The sequence below is a fragment of the Ursus americanus genome, chromosome 4 (assembly GCF_024610735.1).
Source record: "Ursus americanus isolate L20-20 chromosome 4, mUrsAme1.1.p, whole genome shotgun sequence".
Taxonomy (NCBI): Eukaryota; Metazoa; Chordata; class Mammalia; order Carnivora; family Ursidae; genus Ursus; species Ursus americanus.
Genome location: NC_142130.1, coordinates 34,273,238 through 34,295,241, shown reverse-complemented (window position 1 = coordinate 34,295,241; position 22,004 = coordinate 34,273,238). Strand labels below are relative to the sequence as shown.

The following is a 22,004-nucleotide window of genomic DNA, read 5'->3' as shown; positions in this document are numbered from 1 at the left end:
TCAGAGAGTAGAAGCAGCCTTGGCCACAGACAGGACCACTGGAGAAACTGGGAGCCATCACTGGAGGTAAAATGGCATCCGAGAGACAGTCAGCGACTCTGGTGCTCTGTGTGGCTGCACCCTGACCAGCTGTGTGACCTTAAGAAATCACTGCCCTTCTCTCCCTATGCTCCTCTCTCTGTGTGGCCTGATGGGCCTCTCTGGAGCCACTTCCTGCCCTAGTGCACCTGTGTCTCTAGGACTCCCGCCAGCTCTCCATGGGACACCTGGGCAAGAGGAAAAGGTTCAGCAGAGGGAGCCAAGCCCAGAGCAGGAACATGACACAGGACACCAGGAGAGGAGGAAAGAAGCTTCTGTTCCCAGTCCACCACGCAGGGCTGCACAGGCTGGGCGGCCGAATCAGGCAGGCACACCTGTCATCAAGGCACACCTGCAAGACGCCAGCATCTGCATGAGGACAAAGACGGGGCCAGTGCTAAGCAGGGGCACTACGTGATTATTCCAGCTTTGCAGCCGCTGGCCAGCTCCCAAGTTGAGCCTCTGATTCGATGAGTCTGTCCAGAGAGAAACTGGGGCTGAAAACACTGAGGGGAAACCCCAGGAAAAGTAGGAGAAAAAGCGAGAACCACTAATAGCTACGATTTAGTGAGCACATACTACGTGTCAGGAGTACTCCTGCTGTACTCAATGTGACTGACCTCACTGAATCTCTTAGAATGGCAAATACTAACAGCAAAATTAATGCGGAGAGTGTTGGGGGAGTATCATTCACTCATAAAGTAAACGGAACATACTCCTTTTCTTTCCACTACTTGATTCTTCCCCCGCCTCCCACCCCAGTCCAAACAACATTTAGTAGCTTAGTGACAGAGGGTTGAAGGAAGAAGATCTAGAAAGCAGAGGGAGGAGTAAAGGCCACCACTCTGTGCCATGAGTCTGCCTGCCCCTCCTCTCCTGCTCTTCTTCCAGGAAAGCTCTGGAAAAGAAGGCCCAGAAAGGAAGTGGGCATCATGACGCTGCTAACCACTCCCTGCCCCAGAGGGGGCTCTGAGCAGCTTCTCTAGCTCCGACTGGCATGTCCCATCCCTTCTTTCTGAGTCTGCCTAAAGCACGCGCTACCCTCTCCGCTTTCTGCAGCGAGCTGGAGTGTGGCAATGATCTGAAGGGACAGGCCTAGAGGACTTAGATTCTAAGAACCCAGATGGACACGAAGGATGAACAGAGCTCGCCCAGGTGTGGCTGCTGAACGTGGCCCCTGAGACTCTGCACACAGTTTAGGGGAGATGTCAGCATCCCCTGGCCATTTCTCCCGGGAAAATAACTCTGTGGTTGGACCAGCATCAGCCTGATTGGAGAGAAACTCCGAGGTCTGAGGAGACAGAACGAGGAGGACCCCTTTGTGGGAGTCCTGCCTTTCCATGTGAGAGCCTCAGGCCCTGGGCTGGAACAGTGACTTCCAAGGAGTGGGGCAGCAGGAAGCCCTGCCGACAGGAGAGGCTGCAGAGATGAGAAGCGCTGACGAGAACCAAGGCAGTTTGAAGACTCCATCCACAGCCCCTTCTGGACCTCCTGGGGCCCAAGGCAGGGCTATCGCCCATCTGGCTCTAGCATGTGCGTGCTTCCCTCAAGCTTCGCTTCCTGAGAGGCCTGGGGACATTCTCTTGCAAATCCTCTCCCTTGTGACACAGCAGAGGAAAATGAGGCACGGGCCAACCTGATGTGTCAGCTCCCTGGGCCCCGATTTGAAATTCAAGTTTGCAGCTGGTTTCTAATTACTCCCACCAACACAATTGTCTCCTCTGGCTGAAGCCAAGGCCTGGCAAACTGTTACGATTTCTAGTGTTCCTTCCACCCTTGACTAGCACTGAGACGAGAGGGCAGGTGCGAGAGAAGCAGAATGAGGAGGGAGCCAAGGCTGGGTGTCTCCAACGTGCCGGAGGAGGGAGGGTGCTAAAGCCAGTCGGGTTTTCCCCATGCCGTTTTCAGGCCAGCTGCCTCAGCTAGAGAGAAAGGACCAATTCCTCCGCTAGGGTCAAGCCCAGAACTGTATCAAAAACACAGCTGGAGTAACCGCCAGTCCCAGGACAAGAGTAACAACAAACTGGCAATTTAAGAGCAAGCTAGGGGATGACTGCCAGCCAATGGCCTTCAGTGAGGGGTCCCATCACAGGCTTTGTCGTCAGACAAAAATGGCTGGACTTGAACCTGCCTCTGGCACTTAGTAGCTGAATGACCTGGGTGACTTACTTAATCTCTCTAAACCTCAATTTCCCTGTCTGTAAATCTGTTTTGTGGGGCTCTGTGGAAATTAGAAGCCACTTCAAGCATCTAACACAGAGTAAATACTTGGAATACCCAATACATTGTAACTGTAACATGCAAAGTAACTTCTAACAATGCCTGGCACACAATCCCTCCTTCAAATATAAATATTTGATGATTATCAAATAATTGATCATTATCAATTGATAAAAGTCAATTATTATGAAGAATAAGAGGTATCACATTTCACTTAGGTGTTCCAATTTATTTTAATACTGCTGCAAACATTGCCCTATTGCAAAGAGTGGATTACTAATTCACGTTCGAATGTTCACTTGTGTTTATCAGTTACTTGTCACTGGCTAGACAATATGCACTGCTCTCACCCTCCCAAATTCTGGATCACAGAACGTGAGGGCTGGAAGGGGCCCTAAATTCCAACCCCCTTTCCTCTTATTTTACAGGTGAAGAAACTGGGGCCCAGAGTGAACCAATGTACCCTCATAGACGGGTGCAGGGATCTCTGAGGTTTGTGTGGCATGGCCCAGGGCCATCGAGGCAGGTGAGCCCTGCAGTAGACAGCTGAATTAGAAGTAGGGAGATGATAATGCATGTCTAAGACAAACGAAACTCATCTGAAAAAGGGATGTTTTTGAGTTACAAAGGACGGTTTGAGTTAAGAGAAGTTTAGAGAGTTACGGTCTTTAAACTGATTGAGGCTGGGTTGTGGAGGGCGTAGAGGATAGCAATGCTCTTCGCTAATGCTGCCAAAAGGGCTTTTGTTTAAAATTAACATTAAGCTACCGACAACTTACAAAATGCTTTCCTAATCCAGATCTCACCTCAACTTCACCATATATTGAGGTATGTTATAACCGCACTTCTTGACGGGAAATCTGAGGCTCCAAGACCAAGTGACGTGTCTGAGGTCATAGAGCTAATAAAGCAGAAGTGGAATCCAACCCTTCTTAACTCCAAATCCTAGCTCCATTTGGAAACATGCTCGGGAAGAATTCATCAAGATATGTTAAATCTTATTATCACAATAAATACCATGCCCAACAGGAAATTTCCAAAGCAACACCTTGGTGATATTCTCTGAGATTTATTGGAATGCTATCTGATGGGTACAAATTTGACTAAAGCAGTCAATCCCTTGCCCAGGGAAAGCCCCTTATATTTGTCCCAAATAAATGGGTGACTTCATTTCAATCCCTCATGCCTGAGAGAGAGTCCCTGTGTACGGCCAATCACCAGCAAATCTATGCAGGGCCCGGACCAGCATCTGCAGGTCTGCCTCCCGACCCCGACCCCCACCACACACACGGATGCTCTCCCTTCCCATTCACAGGCCAGAAACCTGTGTTCTTCCCCGAAGCCTGGGGCTCTTCTCCAGGCTCTCCTCCACTCTCCTCCCATTGGCTGGGCACAACCCCAGACCGCGGCCTTGGGTGCTTCATCAGAACTGCCAGGAGGACGCCCTGGCAGTGTGACAAGTCCTATGTTGCCACATGCAGTTCACCCCTTGCCCTCGCCCGCCCTCCCATGATATGAGGGCCCATCCCAGGACAGCTTCCAGCTGTAGAGGAGAAACAATGGCTTAGTGTTTCCTGGAACTTACCTGGAGTGATGGAGGGCTGCCAACCCAACCCAGCCAGGTTTATCAGCCCACAGGCCAACAGTCAGGCTCAGACACAGCCCTGCTCCTCCAGCCTTCTTTGTCCTTCATTTGCAGGGGCTGCATCTTCTCCCTCCCTTCTGCTGCTTCCACCCCTACCTACCACTGGGGGCAGGGGCACAGGGGAGCATGCCCTCCGAGGGTCCTTCAGGGTTCTTGGGTACCACTTACTGTAGGAACCTGGGATGTCGGAGCTGGGAGGGGTCTGAGAAATGATGCAATCGCACCTCCAACCCCACAGGGGCACCTCTGTGTGCCCTTTGGGGACACCTGAGGCCATCTCATCCCAGAACATCAACTATACTCAGAGACTGGGGGAAGGGTTTTATATTAAAACCAATGCATTCTGTGGCACCTGGGTGTTTCAGTTGGTTAAAGGTCCGACTCCTGGTTTCGGCTCAGGTCATGATCTCAGCGTCGTGGGATCAAGCCCCACAGTCAGGGCTCTTCGCTCAGTGGGGCGTCTGCTTGGGATTCTCCCCCTCCCCCTCCCCATGTGCCCCTCCCTCCCTACTGCTCATGCTCTTGCTCACGGGCACGTGTGCACGCGCTCTCTCAAATAAATAAATAAAATCTTAAAAAAAAAACACCCAATGTATTCACATTATTGTATAAAACAACGACTATAAGTAGACTTACAAATCAATGTAGGACTTCAAAGAAATGCCATGCTTGGGGCGCCTGGGTGGCACAGTGGTTAAGCATCTGCCTTCAGCTCAGGGCGTGATCCCAGCGTTCTGGGATCGAGTCCCACATCAGGCTCCTCCGTTATGAGCCTGCTTCTTCCTCTCCCACTCCCCCTGCTTGTGTTCCCTCTCTCGCTGGCTGTCTCTATCTCTGTCAAATAAATAAATAAAATCTTAAAAAAAAAAAAAAAAAAGAAATGCCATGCTTGCCACAAGCTGCCTCAGGCTACGCTCCAAGCCCCTCTCCCTGAGCACATGTTCTTTCTCCACTTCCCTTGGGAATGGCAAAGTCGGAGAAGCAGGGGTCCAATCCGACCCTCCTGTTTCCCAGAAAGGGAGCCTCAGGTCCAGACAAATGCGGTGACCGTGGTGCCCAGCATCTCCTGTTACAAACAGAGATAACCCACCTATTGAATGCTTGCTGGGGGCCAGCTACTGCAGTGAGGGTTTTACCTAGTTAACTGCCATTTTCAAGGCAGCTGTAAAGACCGGAATTATTTTCATTTTGAAGAGAAGACGCAGAAGTTGAGCAATGCACCCAAGGTCGCAGAACTAACAATAACAGCCACTTCTTATCAGCTGGCTTTAAACCCGGGTCGCTGGCTCCAAGGTTCAGACCCTTGGTAACAGTGTCACGCTGTTAGAGATGCCACGGGGAGGATCTGGGAGGAGGTTGGAGTCCAAGGTCCTGGTGTCTTGTCCTGGCTCTGCCACTAGATTACTCACAGCCACAGACACAAGGGGACATTTGCTGATCTTCTCAGTCTATAGATAAGAAAACTGAGGCCCAGGGGCGCCTGGGTGGCACAGCAGTTAAGCATCTGCCTTCGGCTCAGGGCGTGATCCCAGCGTTCTGGGATCAAGCCCCACATCAGGCTCCTCCGCTATGAGCCTGCTTCTTCCTCTCCCACTCCCCCTGCTTGTGTTCCCTCTCTCGCTGGCTGTCTCTATCTCTGTCGAATAAATAAATAAAATCTTAAAAAAAAAGAAAAGAAAAGAAAACTGAGGCCCAGAGAGAAGGGCTGGCTTCAAGCTAGAGCCACCAGATTTCAGGCACAGGATCTCTTAACAGTGGCCCCTGGGAAAGTGTCCCAACCTCTCAGGGGTTGGAAGACCTCTAGCACCTCTCCTGGATGTATGTTATCTGTATATACCGATGTACGTAACTTCTAATCTGATGTGCACGTCCTGTCTGCCTCTGGGAGCCCACACACCTGTGGGGCCCTCACACACTTTGGTCTGCAGACAGCAGCTCAGACAAGCTACCCTTAACCTCTCTCCTTGGGGGCCTGGAAGAACGTGCTGAGGGAACTTGTGTGACAATCGCCAGTCACTTCTGTTCTGAAGTGATGAGTTAGTCTGCTAGTAATTAGGTAAGTCTTGTACACCAGGAAGCAGAACGTATACCCGGTAGCCAAAAGCCACAGCCGCAAGCATGCACACCCCTCTCAGCGAGGAAATTCCAGAAGTTCATTCATTCCTGTGGTCACATCCATAAGAATCTTCTTCCAGATCCCAACTTCTCAGGCCCCGGATGTTTGCCTACAAAAAGCTTAGTCCACGGCTGGACAAAGGCAAGAGGACGCGATGCAACCCCCTCTTGACTCCTTAGAACATTTACGTTATCAGGGGCCACACGCTGATCATCTGGGCCAGTCAAGCCAGGTTCATCAAGTTTGTGCTCCCAGCAGAGAAGAACTCCGGCTTAGGGTCAAAACGCACAGTCTGTCCACATACCCACCACTGTGTGTTTCTGAGCACCTACGATGATGACTACGGGCATAAATGAAGTGAGAGGTTACACAGAGCGAGCTAGACACCACATCCTCCCCATACGATGACATAGTGCTGTAGGAAGAGTGAGGACACACCCCTTCCTTCTGACCTCACTCTGCCAGTGGCCTCCATTTGCTCCCATGATCTCCCTCCCACACCCCTGACTGTCCTCCCCACCCCTGCCCTGCCTTCCCTTCCCCACTGGAGTGGCCACTCTCTGGGTGAAGGGTTCAATCCGCAGTCCCTGAGCACCACAGGTGGATGGGGTGTCCTTTGGGTCTGGAGCTGGTGTTTCCTGAGCCTGGGCCTCTCTGAACCTCCATCTCAGGTTTGGACTGGCAGTGGGTACGCGGAACATAGCAAACTGTGACTGACCTGGAGATATCCCTGCTCAGAGGTGTCAACTCAACTGGCTCTCAGTGAGGAGGAGAAAGCATCTGTTCCTCCCAACCCTGTCTCAGAAATGGGGACATTCACATGCAGGGGGAAAGTCCTTCCCCACAGGAGGCCCCATCAGCCACCAGAGAAGGAAGATCAATGGGCCACCACCACCACCAAGGAATAGCTGGGAGAGCACAGAGCTGGAGGACCAGGGACTTGGAATCCTATTGGAGAGGCTGGATTAGCAAAAAACCAGAAGAACCACAGGGGCCAGGAACATGGGGTTGGAAACAAAACAGCTAGTGGAGAACATTCACAGGCCCTAAACCCTCCATGGTTTTCCACTCCCGAACCCAACAATTTTCCACCCTGTGTGGGTCACTCTGCCAACACAAAAGCAGCACTTTATTTCCCAGCATCAGCCGAGAAGGCAACACGGCCCCAGCATCTACTGGGTGTGAAACGTTCTCTTCCCCACAGGAACACGACTGGCACAGGACTCTGTATGCTGTCTGCCATCACTGCAAATGGCCATTCTAGTCGTGAGAACATTTCCTTCTAGGCAATTTAGGTAAGCTTCTATCCAGTGGGCACAGCGGCCAACCAGCTAGGCCTCTCTAGATATGGTTGGTTAGGCCCAAAACAGAGCTCCCCGTGTGCTTATCCATACCAAGTAGATGTATTAACAATGCACTTCTAATTACTAAGCTCCATTGCTAACAGTTTTATAACATTTAATGAAATGCTGTCATCTGGAGCTTTTAACATTAATGGTTAATGCAGAGAATCAGTTTTGGCTCTTGGTTTGGTGTTTTAGCATTACCCAAGATGACACTTTTCTTGGAGAAAGCAGTCCCTGGGACTTGCCAGAGCCCAGGCTCTGATGCGGGGAGATGTGGGACATGATACTGAAGAACGCTTGTATCAACTCTGCTCTGCCTCACGCCTGTCAGCCAGGACTGGGTCCCATTTCTCTAGTGGCCTTGTCCCTCTTGATTTCCAGGCTCAAGTGAAGAAGGGAACCTCACTACCGATGGCACCTGCTCCCTGTGGCATAGATAAAGCGCCATGAGGGAAAGTGTCTTGTGGACATTGGTTTCAGTTGAAGCCTTCACAATGGTACTTTCTCCCCCATGAAAAGGCCAGGTTCTCCCACCAGACCACTCTGGGAAGCTGGGATTTGCAATGAGCACCTGCTTGCTCAGGTGTCATCTTTCGACTGACCTCTGAAGGTTCCTGTCAAGTATGCACAGCCTGGCCTCCAAAGCAGAGCTCTCTCTCTTAAGTGAGGCCATGCTTTTCTTTTCCCTTATGTCTTAACCGAAGAGTTAAAATAGTATCCAGGTGCTAAAAGGTAACTTCTTGCTTAAGTCCAAGAAAAGTCAAAGAGAGCTTGTCCCCACACTTATCACTGTATCCCTCTACCAAACAGCAGGACCAAAGGCACAGAAGGTCTAGATACCTCTTCACAGAGGCAATTCCTAAGTCATTTATCTGTCTGTTCATGTACAAAATGTCTCTGAGCTGAGACCGTCTGCGAGGTGATGCTGCTGAAAGAAGGTTCTGTGCCTCTTCTGCCCCAGTCCCACGATGTCCAGGCAGGCATCTTGGGGCACTCAGGGTCAGAGCTGTTCTCCCGTGGGCACAGGGAAAGACGCCTCCTCCACAAGCCCACCCCATTTTTCTTGCAACCTGAACCTAGACGTGGCTCCCAGGCTGAATCACAGATGGTCAGTGTGGTGCTCTGCGAAGCCATGGGGTTCCCCATAAGCTGCCCTGACACAGCCAACAGAACAGAGGGTGGACACCAAGAGGCACACAGCGCACCCACTCCAGGCCAAGCCCTGGTCTTCTTGACGTTATCGTCTCCTGCCATCTGAACTTACCTCTGCACTAGCCATACATGAGCGTTTCTATTAAAAGTCAAGCATTTCTCTAGGGAGAAATGCTCCCACATATACAAGCAAAGGAAGGCTCTGCTGGCAAACTATCTACTTGTACTGCTTCTGCTCATTGAAAATTGCAATGGTCATGAGCCAGATTTGTGGGATAGGCGAAGAAGGATGCAAGGAAGGAGAAGCTCCTGGTCAGAGTAAAATACCTAATTCCAGCGACAGGCTGGGGCAGCTTGGAAATAACCACCCCGATCATCCTTCAACTAAACAGGAAGCAGAGCTATATTCAAATGTCACACCTGGGCCACTTCTCCATCAGGCTGGGCCTACCTCGGCCGCAGGGAATCTTAATTCACTTACTTTTCAGTCCTCGAGGTGACCAGCAGAGCAATTATCATCAACCTAGAGTGGCCTTCTTCTTCCCTTTCAACACCTAGGGTGACCATGTGACACGTTATCCAAATCAAGTCTCTTTTGACAAAAACAAGGGATGTTATTAACGTGTTGGGACTATCCAGGAGAACCAGGATGGACGTATGGCTCTCGTATTTCCACGGCCTCCCTAGTCTACATGTGAGATGTGACTTCACAGACGTCTTCCCTGGCCACGTTCACCCTATCCATGCTTCACCTGCCCTCAGTCCAGGAAACGGTTATGTTAGTCACACACTGGGTCATGTTGGACATGTTCTTATAGGTGTCCTCCCTCCTTTCCAGACAGTGCCTTGACTGCTGACTCTCTGCATGAACTTTGAACTCATTCTGGGCCCCGTATTCCAGCCTCTTCTATCATAAGCAGCATCTGCTTAAAGTCTGGTTGTGGACAGACTTACAGATGACTTTTTTCCTGACACAAACACCATTATTTTCTATATACATTTTTCCAGTCTGTTTCTATGTAGGTAGCTTTTTTTCTTTCTTCTTTTTTTTAAAGATTTTATTTATTTATTTGAGAGAGAGAGAGTGCACATGAGCAAGAGAGTGAGAGAGCATGAGCTGTGGGGAGGAGCAGAGGGAGAAGCAGACTCCCTGAGGAGCAAGAAGCCTGGGCTCACGACCTGAGCCGAAGGCAGACGCTTAACCATCTGAGCCACCCAGGCGCCCCCTATGTAGGTACCTTTCAAAACAAAATTGTATTTATGTGTTATCACTGCCTTCATGTTCGTGCTTTTCTTCAGGCCAAGCCACAGACTTTTTCCTGGTTATGGAACACACTTTATAAGTCTCATTTTTAATGACTGTGCAATATTCTGCCAAGTGGATGAACCATAATTTACTCAATCACGCCCCTGTTGTTTATCATTTAGGTTGCTTCCAATTTCACGAAAACAGATGACATCACAAGTCACAGTTTCATGAGCGTAACTTTTCCTTCATTCTAGATTATTTCCCCAAGATATATTTTGAGAATTTCAATTACTGAGTCAAAGTGCATGAAATTGGCTCTTGAATCTGGGTCCTCTTGATTCATGTCAGCCTGCTGCCTGGGCTGACTCATGGCCCCCCAAATATTCTTCTCTCCTTCCTCAGCTCCAGTTCGAGCTTGAGCTCCTTGATCTGGTGCCACAGCTCAGGCAGGAGCCAGGCCCAGGGATCCCTGCACAGTTTGGAGGGATGTGCACTTAGATACCCAACCAAGTCAGGCAAGGTTTGGGAAGTGAGGCAGGTGTTGAGCAAGACAGGCAAGGATCCAACTCAGAGGAGTCACGAAGTTCAAAACTGTTGTTATCGAGCACAGCATCAAGGCCTTCTGCCCTCTCCTATATAATGTTGCCAGTGGGGCAGCCCTGGAGTGCCACGGTCGTCTTTTCCATGGAGCTAAGTCCTGCTCTAATCTAAGAGTCCCTACTGCTCGGGGGCCTTGCCAGCAGGGTCTAGGACATGGGCTCACGAGCACCTATCCAGGAGCAAGTTCCCACAAATCTGTGACAAAATACAAAACTGAGGAGGACGCGTGGTTTTTCATACACTCAGTGTGCGTAGTCTAACAGACCGTCCTTCAATCTTCAGTTCATGCCCTTCATATTTTGTGGTCGTGAACATATTCTCTCATTTATTTGTAAAAATGTCCATGGCTCTGTTTCATTGGCAGTTCGTTCATTCAGCACATACTTTTTGAGAGTTCGCTACCTGCCAGGGGTGACTACAGACCCTGGAGACAGCGGTGAACACGACGAAGGCACCCTTCATGAAAGCACCCAGACAGTCAGCTCTTCTGACTGTCCTGTAAGTGCCTGACGTGAAGCTTCTGAAGGCTCAGCATCCACCTCAAAGAGACCCGTCTCGAACAGTCACACGGCCAGCTACAGGACCAGAGGAAGAGCCAAGTTGCCCCACCCATGAGGTTCTGCTTTTAGAGAGCTGTGGTTGACTTACACAACTGGCCCTTTGACCACTTGCTTTTCCCTTCCTGCACCTTAATTCCTGCTCTTCTGTTTTAAATCCACCAATAAAGAGTGAACCTGTGAAGCCCTAAGTCCCCACCTTTGGCCCTAAGAAAAGCAGAAGCCCAGGCCAGCTCTCTCTCTACCCATGACCTTGCTGTGTGGCCCCCGTCATGCCCTGTACCCTCCAGGAGGTAAGTAAGTAATAAACCTTGTCTTTTCTAAGTTCTCTGATGTCTGTTGCTGAGGTGTGTCCTGCAATGATAATAAGAACCACCAGGGCTGGTCCAGACACAACGCTGGCTCTGGATAGGGAAACTCCGTGGGGGCTCACCACAAGCAATATGGGCCCAGGTGAGTGCCCCTGGGCATTTCTAGGTGGTGGTGGCACCATGGGTAGGCTGACAGAGCTCTGGCTCCGACTGTCAGGCTTTGTCTCTGCAGCCACGGTGTCTAGGGGGCGGGGATCTCAGGTTGGTATATATCTGTATCTCCATGGCAGAGTGTCCTTCCTGCACAGTCAGTTCTCATGAAACAATTGCTGAGGACCGGCCTTTAGAAAGACAGGAACACTTCCTGGAGGGTTAGTGGGACATTGGTTGCGTGCACAGCAGAGGGCCGGCAGAATGGAGGGGGTGTGAAGTCAGCCAACCACCTGCCTTCTAATCCCGGCTCTGCTGCAGGACCTTCAGCAAATTCTTTCATTTCTGGATCCTCACTTACGAAATGGAGAGGATGGTAATGGTACCTGCCTCAAGAAGCTGTGAGGACTCAAGGCCTCAGCAAGTGTCGCCAGAAGCCCTCCAGAAACGCGACCTAGTTGTAGTGGTGACGGTAGCATCCTCTGGGGGCTAAGCAAGCCAGCTGATCATGTTTACCTTACGTCAGGTGATAAGGTCACAGCCCACAGAACCAAAATGAAGTCCAAGATGCATCTGACTGGCCAGAAAAGTCAAGGCTATAACAGGGAAAATTAAATTTGTGTATGAAGGATGGGGGAAAAAAAGAACTAGCCAGACTTTCTCTTCCTTCCCCATGGATGTCCATGATAGGAACTGATAAAATTTCATTTATGTCAATAATAGAAACATGAGAAAATGCTCCTGCCAGACCCAGGTCTCTCCCATGGTGGGCGCATGCCAAAACCTGATCACAAATGGCTGAGATGAGTTGGGGGAAGCAGAACTCGGATACACAGTTCAGGGACTTTCCTAAACTATGGACATTCCACACAGATAATTTCCGGTGCCACAGAAAGCTGTGGAATTTAAGAAGACTGAGGGAGGGCGGGGCAGGGTAGAAAACAGAATGTTGGCCACGACCAGCAGCAAGACAAAGACCCATGTTGGCAGAGCTTGCTCTCAGCTCTGCGACTGCAGTGGAATGCTAGAGAGATTTAGTATCAGTGCTGCAGATAAAATAATGTCAGCAGACTGGATCATTAAAGATTTCTGGCTCACTTCTTCACCCTCTCACTTTCTGGAAGGAGGTTAAGAGAGACAGGAGATGGGTCCAATAAACCAAGAATTCCTCCGATTTATGAGTGTATTTTTAGTGACTCCTGACATCTGGGGTAGCAGACACATTATTTCAGGATCAGACCTGATTGTGCCCTTTACACTGGGCTAAACATCACTCTCTAAAATGCTTTGATGAAAATGTAATTATTTTAAAGATATACACAGGCTAATTGAGACCAGACTGAGGAAGTCCTTAGCTTCCAGAAGAAGACATTTCTGGCTGAGTGGAACAGATGCCATTAAACCAGTTTCCACCACTCACTCCTCACCATCTTCCCGAATTCCTCCCTGGACCTGCAGCCGGACCAGACCTCTTCCACTCAGGACTAAAGTGGCCCAAGACAAGGCAGTGACCATGGGGTCACAGCCAGGTCCTTACAGAGCAGCACTGCATCCAAATGCTTATTCCCACTTGCTTTTAAAAGCTCGGGCTATTGACAAGGAAACGGTGAATCACAGAACCACAGAGATAGTGAAGAGACCACAGAGATCTTCTAATTCAACTTCCCACCCAGGATAGGAATCCTGTTCTGTCCCAAACTGGGCAACAGTGGGCCTGGTGTGGACACTTGCTAGGGCCTGGCCATGCCAGGAGGCTGGCGATTACAGGCTGGGAGAGGGATGGAACCAAACCCATCAGAGTTAGAGGCAGGACTGAGCCAAGATCCCTCCATGAAACAGAGCAGGCTTGCAGCTGAGCCAGACTCCTCCAGCCCCTGAGGGTAGACGGATTCCCCAGTTAGGACATAGCTTCATCCATGCACGAATCCCCTCTGGGCATGTCTGACAGTACAGAATTCTCAGAGAGGGGACAGGAAGAGATGGCAGGGGAGGGAGTTCACATCACTGTGTTTAGTAGGGTCTGCTTTCTTAGGAAAGGTCTAGAACAGCTCATTAGAAACCTCCTCCTCTACCACTTAGCTCCTGTTGAGAATAGAAACAGAGGTGCCTAACAAGGGCCACCGACAGATCCTAGCCAGGACATCCCAAAAGGCAACCTCCCGGAAAATCCTGCGAGAAGAAGTTCCCACACTCACAAGCAGCCCTTCCTACCATGGGCTGAGCTGTGATAGGCCTCCCCCTAACTGACCCCATTCTGCCCCTTGGGGTCACATAGATTAAACTCCAGTCTGCTCTAAGACACATCTACAAATATTTGAAGATGTCACCATTTATCCTTTATCCTTCTGCAGAGAATACGCCAGGTCCTTCCACTATTCTGACTAGGCATGGTTTCCAAATCCTTCCATATCCTCAGGGCACACACTAGTTTCACCAGGACTCCCCTGGCATGAACCCAAGGACTGAAGAAAGCATCCTGGGTCGCCTGTCACTCTCTCCTCACCCTCCACTGAGAGCACTCGGTGGGCCTCTCATAGTAACCACCTCACCCCCCAAAAGGTGGGGGTGCTTGGCCTGAGGGACACGGCACGGCTGAAGGTCAGTGGGATGCCAGCTGGCGTAGTTCAGAAGGAGAGGTAAGAACACCACTGACGTCCTCCTGGGAAATCTGGCCTCGAGCTGCTACAGCTGCAAGCAGAGCAAGCCGAGGTCTGAACAGGCAGCTGTGTGAACGTGGTGAGGAGGTGGAGACACGGCCACGAACGTGCTCCAGACTCACCTCAGGCAATAAGAAAAGAACACAGTCGAGGATAAGGTTATGAAATACAATTTCAACTCACCCCAGGCAGCTTAGTGGGAGGCTGGTAGATATGGAAGCTGTCAGTGGTTCCAGAGCTTCCTCGGACACCATGAATTAATGGGATGTGATCTCTACCCCTGCTCCCAGACCACTTGTTAGATCAAGGATTCATGCTTTCCAGCTTGTAGATACCCACTGGCTATATGAGAGTGGGGGGAGGGGGAGAGGGAGAGAGAATCTCAAGCAGACTCCGTGCTGAGCACAGAGCCCAAGGTGGGGCTCCATCCCACAACCCTGAGATCATGACCTGAGCCGAAAACAGGAGTCGGGCGCTTAAACGACTGCACCACCTAGGCACCCCATAAGCTACCAGTGATTTTTATAAGCTCCTCCCTTGGGTACTTTCTTGCATTTTGTAATTACCCTCCCTCTCCACTACAAAACTGGGTATGCCTAGGTCTCAGAATCTGGTATTAAGTTACAACTCAGTATTCTCTTCAAAAATAAACAAATAAATCTCTTGAATTACAATGCTTTTCCCTTATTCCTCTTTTTAATTTGGGGGGTTTTATTTTTAGATTTTACTGTCTAAAGACTTCTTAACAATATTTTTAAGCATGACAGGATGTCCCAAGATGACAACATCTGGTCGTAAGTTAGTCACAGAACTGTGGCATAGTTTTCTTTCTTTTGAAAAATAATTAATCTGTGATGGTTTTAATGGATATTAAATGAACATGGAGAGTTTTTATCTTAATATAATTTTAGCAGCACGCTTGGGCTTTATCAGGCCCCATGACCAGGAACGCCTAGAAAAATTGAGTAATTAGGTTCCCAGGATAACTCCAGGGGATGGACCCTTGGCTTGCAGGCTTATTAGCAGCTTAAACTCTGCAGGGCCACGGGTCTACCCTGAGCCCACAAACAGGGTCTCCTTTACGTTGTCAAGGGCTCTCAGCTTCTGTTCCTGTCTCCTCAAGATGGCATCCCATCTCTTCAAAGCTCTCACAGGCCCTAACCACAAACTATTCCTATGGGTCCTCTGGTTTTGCTATGTCCCGGACTCCTGATGGCCAGAAAGCTCAACTTTCTCCCTATGCAGATTAACTGCTAGTGTGTCCAGCCCTTAGGGATCTTCTAGGCTGTTCCAGCACAGACTCTACCCCCGGTCAGAGATGGCCAGGCTTTCAGGCCCAGTTACCCCTCACAGATACAGATCAATGAAACCTAGTCAAGAGAAGAGGCCATAACTACCCCAGAGCATCACCACGGAATTCCTCCTCAGACAGAGGTCCCACTGGAAGTCGTGAGGGGCTCCTCCACCCGTAAGCCATAGCAAGGGCCATGTACACTTTGCAGAGACAGAAGGTAAAAAAATCCAACTGCTGCATCAATCAATGGCCATTCGAAGACGTTCTGACTCTTCAGTAGCCCCCTTCCTCAGGACGGAGCTCTATGCCTACATTTAAGGGGCGGATAGTTCCTAATATCAGGAATCTAACACTTCTGTTTCTTCCATCTCTCTTCTCCTTTGCTACCCAACTCCTTCTACTCAGAGTTGGCGCATCAGTAGCCTCTTCGCCCAGAGTGGGACTGGTCCTGCCCCTTCCTCATCCACACTGCCCCCATGGTCCCCGCGATGAACAACTCCACAAGCAGCTTCTACAAGGAAGCGCCCCTCAGTAGGCAGTTCAGCCACAGCTTTAAGTGGCTGCAGGTGCAAGCAGAACGTTGAAATTATCCCTGGTGTTGGTGAGTTCCCAGTCTAAGGGGGGGAAGACAAGGCCCACAGGCACACAAGAACCCAGGCAGTCATCCAGAGGACACTCTTCCCAGCCTGATAGTGTATTCACTGCTCTCGGCTGTACCCGCACAGTCAGTCACCCCTCCGTGTGGAGAGACTCTCTTCTCTCTGGATGGAGGGGCTGTCCTCTCCTCTCTTTCCTCCTATCCCCTCTTCCTGGTCTCTAAGTGATGGCCCTGCTCATTCTTCAGGGATCAACTCTAGTCCCATGGTTTTAACACACAGAGAGGCCAGACATTCCCAAACATATCTCCTGTCCTAACCTCTCTGCCAACCTCCAGAATTTTCTATCCAACTGCCTATTCCACATCCCCACTGGTTTATCTTACAAGATAGAACAAGATCTCTCAACTTTCTCCAGCCAAACGTGCTCCTCCTGCAGCATGTCCCACCCAGACCAAAGGCTCCATCATGCACCTGAACACTCAGGCCCAGGAGCCATCCCCCACTCTCCGTCTCTCTGCATCCAATCCATCAGCAACTCCCACTGGTTCTATCTTCATTCTGATCAGGCCTTGCCACCCCTGTGCCATCAGCCATCCAAGCCACCAGCATAACGTCCTTAGACCCCTGCAGCAGTCTAACTACGTCCCCGTTTCCACACTGCTTCCCTGCAGTCGGTTCTCCATTCAGCAGCTAGATCATGACACTCCCCCACTCAGCGCCCTCCAGTGACCACCCATTACCCATGGACTAAAGTCCAAACTCCCTCCCACCGCCTGTAAGGCCCTACCTCACCCAGCCCGGCCTATAGCTCCAAGCTAACCTGCATCATGCTGTGCCCCACCCTCCTCTCCAGAGCTGGCTGGCCCGCCTGCGGCTCCTCCAGCCACATCAAGTTCACTCAGGCCTTGAGGCCTTAGCAAAGGCCAGTTTCTCTGCCTTGAACGGAGTTTCTCCCCCATATTTTGAAACTCACTCACTCACTTCATTCTGTCCTCTGCTCACACCACACTCCACAAAGAGGCCCTCCTGACTACTTGGCAACCCTATGTAAAATAACCCTCTGTCCTCATCCCTCAATCTCCTTACCCTGCATTACTTTTCTTCATTGCACTTTAAAATCGATGCCAGACAGGGACGCCTGGGGGGCTCAGTCGGTTAGGTGTCTGCCTTCAGCTCAGGTCATGATCCCAGGGTACTGGAATCCAGTCCTGCAGCAGGGACCCTGCTTCTCCCTTTCCTTCTGCTTCCCCTCTCTCGTGCTTGCTCTCTCTCTCAAATAAATAAAATCTTTTAAATAGATAGATAGATAAATAAATAAACAAATAAATAAATGCCAGACATTACTGTCTTCCTCTCTCACTAGAAGTAAAACTACCCCAGAGCAAGGACTTTGCCTCCCTATCACTCAAGGACTATATGATGAATGAACAAATGTCATGTCTGATACGTGAATCACATCAACGCTAGTCATACTGACATGGATTATGTTCTTTTCTTGGGAAGGGGACCAAATTTCTCATAGAAACAAGAGTATAAGGGATGGTTATGATATTAATCAAGTCCCTAATGCCCAACTTTTAAAGAAATATGATCAAACCCAATGCTTAATTACAAGTTATATATCAAGCAACATAAAGCTTTCTAAAATACATGTGCTTTCATTAGGAAAGAAGAGTCACAAGGAAGCCTCTGTAAACGTAATTTGATGTGATACGGCACCACAGTTCACTGTTCAAAGTAACTGTTAAAAGCAGAAAGAGCATCTTCATTAAGGGCATGGAACTCAGAAAAGAGATTTTTCCACAGGCGTCTCTGAAAAAAAAACGTATGGATGTAACTAACATTATTGCCCTTTTGAGAATCTATCAAGCAACGTTTGTATCTTGCCGAAGGTGCCTCAGTGATCTGAGCGCGGCCCCTGAGAGACTTCAGGGGACCAGCGCGTGGAGCTCCGGCCTGACTCTGCCCGACCAGGCACGGCGCTGCAGCTCTGCTCCCCAGGTCCCCCGGCCGCATCAGTGCAGGGAAAGGAGTGCAGGATGATTTCTGCAGGCCTGTTCGATCTAGTTTTTATTTATTTTTTTTATTTATTTTTTATTTTTTTTTAAAGATTTTATTTATTTATCTGACAGAGAGATAGAGACAGCCAGCGAGAGAGGGAACACAAGCAGCGGGAGTGGCAGAGGAAGAAGCAGGCTCATAGCAGAGGAGCCCGATGTGGGGCTCGATCCCATAACACCGGGATCACACCCTGAGCCGAAGGCAGACGCTTAACCGCTGTGCCACCCAGGCGCCCCTCGATCTAGTTTTTAGAATGAAACTTGGACCGTCCTCTTTCTCTCCTTGCAAATTTCTCTGTCATGAGCGTAACATTGGAAACTCCACAGACAGGGCCTCTCGCACAGCCCACTCCTCAGCACCTGGGCTCTGCCTTCAACCTGATTTTCGCCAAGGCAACCCTGCCTTTAAAATAAAGGGCCCTGCATTAATTTTCCCGTCCTTTGATCCCCCATGTCTGCTGCTTCGCAATGTCAGAGTGCCTTAAGGCTTGGCCTCTCGAGGGAGCCCTGCTCATACATACACAGTGTTCACTTTAATCCTAACATAATGCCCCCCAACCCAGCCACACGCTCTGTATTTTCTTTCAGGCAGTACTGGACACTGTTTTCTCCTTTTATCCGCCACTTTAGAGTCCAACCTCATAGTCACTTTTTACAAGTTCCTTTAAAATTACAGGATCTATTTTTTTTTTTAACAGAAGGACAGAACCCACGTACTTAGTTTTGTCTGCCAAAGTAGTCTAAGAAGGTATTCTCCCACTTCAGCGATGGCACCATACTTCAAAACAGCCTTAAAACCATGGGGGAAATAATCAGTGTTGTAAGATCACAGGCTATGCTTCTTCTCACTAATTCCTCTTTCCCATTTCTCCTTCTCACTTTCTCAGCTTCACTGAATTGGCTGGGACCCCATCAGTCTTCTTCACAGTGAGAGTGAACAGACTGCTCCCAGGCTGATGCTGGCCGAGGACCCCTGCAGTGCCATAATCACGAGACCCTAAGGAGAGGGTACAGGGTGGCAGAAGGAAACCCATCTTGCTCACTAGCAAAAGCTACAGAAAGCAATGGACCCCCACCCCCAAATTTCACACAGGAAATCCCAAAAGATCATCCAGACTTTTGAAATATTATTGAGAATATCGACCACAGTAAAGCCACCCACAGAAGGCACCATCTTTTCGAGGCAAACTCAATCTACACCTACTCTCAATGGGATTTCTCACTGAGCAGAGTGATGATGACCAGATCTGTGAAGCAGGGCCAGTGGGGGCTCTTGGTCAGGACCTGGAATAGCTCAGTCCCACAATTAACATAGAATTTGACCTGTGCTCCAGCCCTAGGGATGGCTGCTTGCAAGGAACCAGAGACGCAAAAGGAAAATCAAAACCCAATGCAGTTAACCAGAGCAGCCTCCTGGAGCAGCAGGAGTAAGAAGTTTGGGGACAGTCTGGAAGGATAGAGGACCAGTTTGGCAGTGTGAACAGTTTGTAGCAGAGGCCAGGGCACCCAGCAGATACTGAATCTTGTCTCCTGGCTGGCTCAATGACAGTTCCCACCGACTTCACTAGTTCTGGAATTCTGAACAGCTAAGCCAAGGTCAACAGATAATGCTAAAGCATGCTGACCTCACTCCCATCTGTCTGGGCACCTGGCCAGGTATCATCCCACCTTGTGGGCACTCGTCTCTCCTGGCCACCCAGTTCCCCTCTCGGCCATCTCCTCAGGGTGGGCTGAGGAGGGACGGTCAACAGCACAGTTTGAACCCCGCCCACTCACCAACGTCTCTTCTGCTGTTTGTTGTGGCAACTGGGCCGCGAGCACGAGGGAGGAGGTCCTGGAGGTCTGGCTCCCTGTGGGCTCCGGGAGCCCCTGACCAGGAAGCTCCTGAAGTTGTTCTGGACTGTAGCAGGGGAGGCCACTGGGAGCCACCTGGCCGGTGCCTGGTGCGAAGGAGGAAAGGAAAGCCAAGTCAGGGCAGACGTGCACAAGGCAGCGGGAGCGGCTGGGAGGAGCACATCACTCAGAGAGGCTGTGTGGAAACGTCCCAAGGACAATGGGTGATTTTATTACCGTGGGGGGGGGTTATGAGTTTAGAGTTCAGGAACAATAGTCACCAGGAGAACAAGAACGAGCCGCTGCCTTCCGCCACTGCCTTCTGCCACTGATGCCGAAGGACTGAGGGTGGAACTGCGGTGAGGTCACAGGGTCGGGGGAGAGCCCCTGGCCGGGGTGCGGGAGGAAGGCCACAGAGCAGGTAGTGGCTGTCGGGCCCTCTGGAGGGAGCTGGCACCTGGGCAATCAGGGGCCGGGCTTCGGGGACACAGCCAGGGTAAGGAGGAGCTGACAGGACAGGGAGAAAGCACCCCTAGCTGGGAAAGGACCGTTCTCAGAAATGGGTGACTCCGCCATGCTGTCCAGGGCTCAGCCCGCTCCCTTGCTCCCCCGGAACCCACACCTGGGCCGCCCACAGGGCCCACCCCTCAGCCTGCAAAGGTTCGTAAACTGCATCCCATCTCCTCCCCTCAGAAGCTTCTGTTTTTCTCCAGCAGTACATCTCATATGGTTAAAGTGCTAAATCCTTTCTCTCAAATGGGCAAATTATTTGCTACCTTCCCAGAGGTATATTGATTTGTAAAGGATACTTTGTAAACCCAAAGGGAATCAAGCTCTCACCGTGGAATTTCAACACAGAGACTTGTAGACTGAAAAGTCCCGATACACCCCTCACTCACATAGGAGATCTGGATGATGGGCACCCTCGGTCCAGCGTGGTGGTCCCCGGACACTTTGAGAAATATTTTGCAGAAGAAATGGGAGTAACTGGGCCCTCGGAGGAGTAGTGGGATGGGGTGGAATCCCCACTGTGCCGCAGTCCCACACACAGATGTTCTTGTCCAGCTGGACAGGGAGCTTCGGCAGAAAGCTGATCCCAGAGTGACAGCCCCATCCGCACCCAGTTGCTCCTGGAGATCTGTCTGGCCACAGAACCCAGTGGGAGCCAAATCAGGATGGTGTTCCAAAAGTAATGGTTTCTGCGCCTCTCGTGGGCTAAGCCAGTCAGTCCAGGCAGCACTTTTCCTGACCTAGCAAGCTCAGTCCCTCCGCTGCCACTCACCTCAGTGAGTCTCCCATCTCGCTGAGGGCTCCGGGATACCTGAGGCTCTTTGCTCCTTGACCCTTCCTCCACTTCCAGCCGGAGCACGCACCGCACCGGCACCTCATCCCCACCAGGGACCTTTTCCCCTGCTGCCAGCAAGACAGGCCCCCTCGCCTGCCGCTCCTGCTGTGCCTCAGGCCCACGACCTGTCGCATGTCCACAGGAGCCTGGCTGCTCCACTGTGGGACACTTTGGCAGAGCTGACTGGGCCACTCTTGGCTATAATCCTTCACAACTCGTCCTGTACCAGGGACGACTTCTAAAAGGAACCGAAGTCACTCACAAGAAAATGCAAAATGAAGCTACTGATTATTTAAAAGTTAAAACTGTATAAAAGCTGATAATATATCCAAAATGGTTTTCTACACTAATTTTGCAACCCTATCAAGCATTACATTTATCCCTGAGTTCCCTGACACTCATGACCAAAAAAAAGGGGGGGGAGGGAAACAGAATGGGTCATATAATTCTCCTTGACAGACGACGGTGCAAAGCCACTTCATCAGGAAACAGGGGCCTCGGGTGCATTTCCCTACAGAGAGCGGACGGAACGGCATGATGGGCAGTTACACTCACAGGGTTTTCAAAAAGAAATATTCAGGATTCGGTCACTTTTTAATATCAACATTTAATGAAAGCAAGGAAAATATTCAAACGTGACTGAGGATTTTTGCAGGACGCTAAGGCAATGTGGCTTGGTAAGGGGTCTGATAACTGAATACGAGACACGGTGTTTTTCAGGGGAAAGCAGGGCTGCTCTCACCCATCCTGCGGGGAAAGTGGAGAGCGGAAGGCTGCCGGCGGGGGCACTGG

General features: G+C 50.3%; 1 protein-coding gene across 1 annotated transcript in view; it reads right to left on the bottom strand.

Moving 5' to 3' along the window:
* MYLK (myosin light chain kinase) overlaps positions 1–19,942 on the bottom strand; it is a 199,906-nt gene extending 179,964 nt beyond the window's left edge. Inside the window, exon 1 of the mRNA XM_045812534.2 lies at positions 19,811–19,942. The gene's annotated coding sequence lies outside the window, so the exon portion shown is untranslated. The remainder of the gene's footprint in view (positions 1–19,810) is intronic.
* Positions 19,943–22,004: the final 2,062 nt, after the last annotated feature.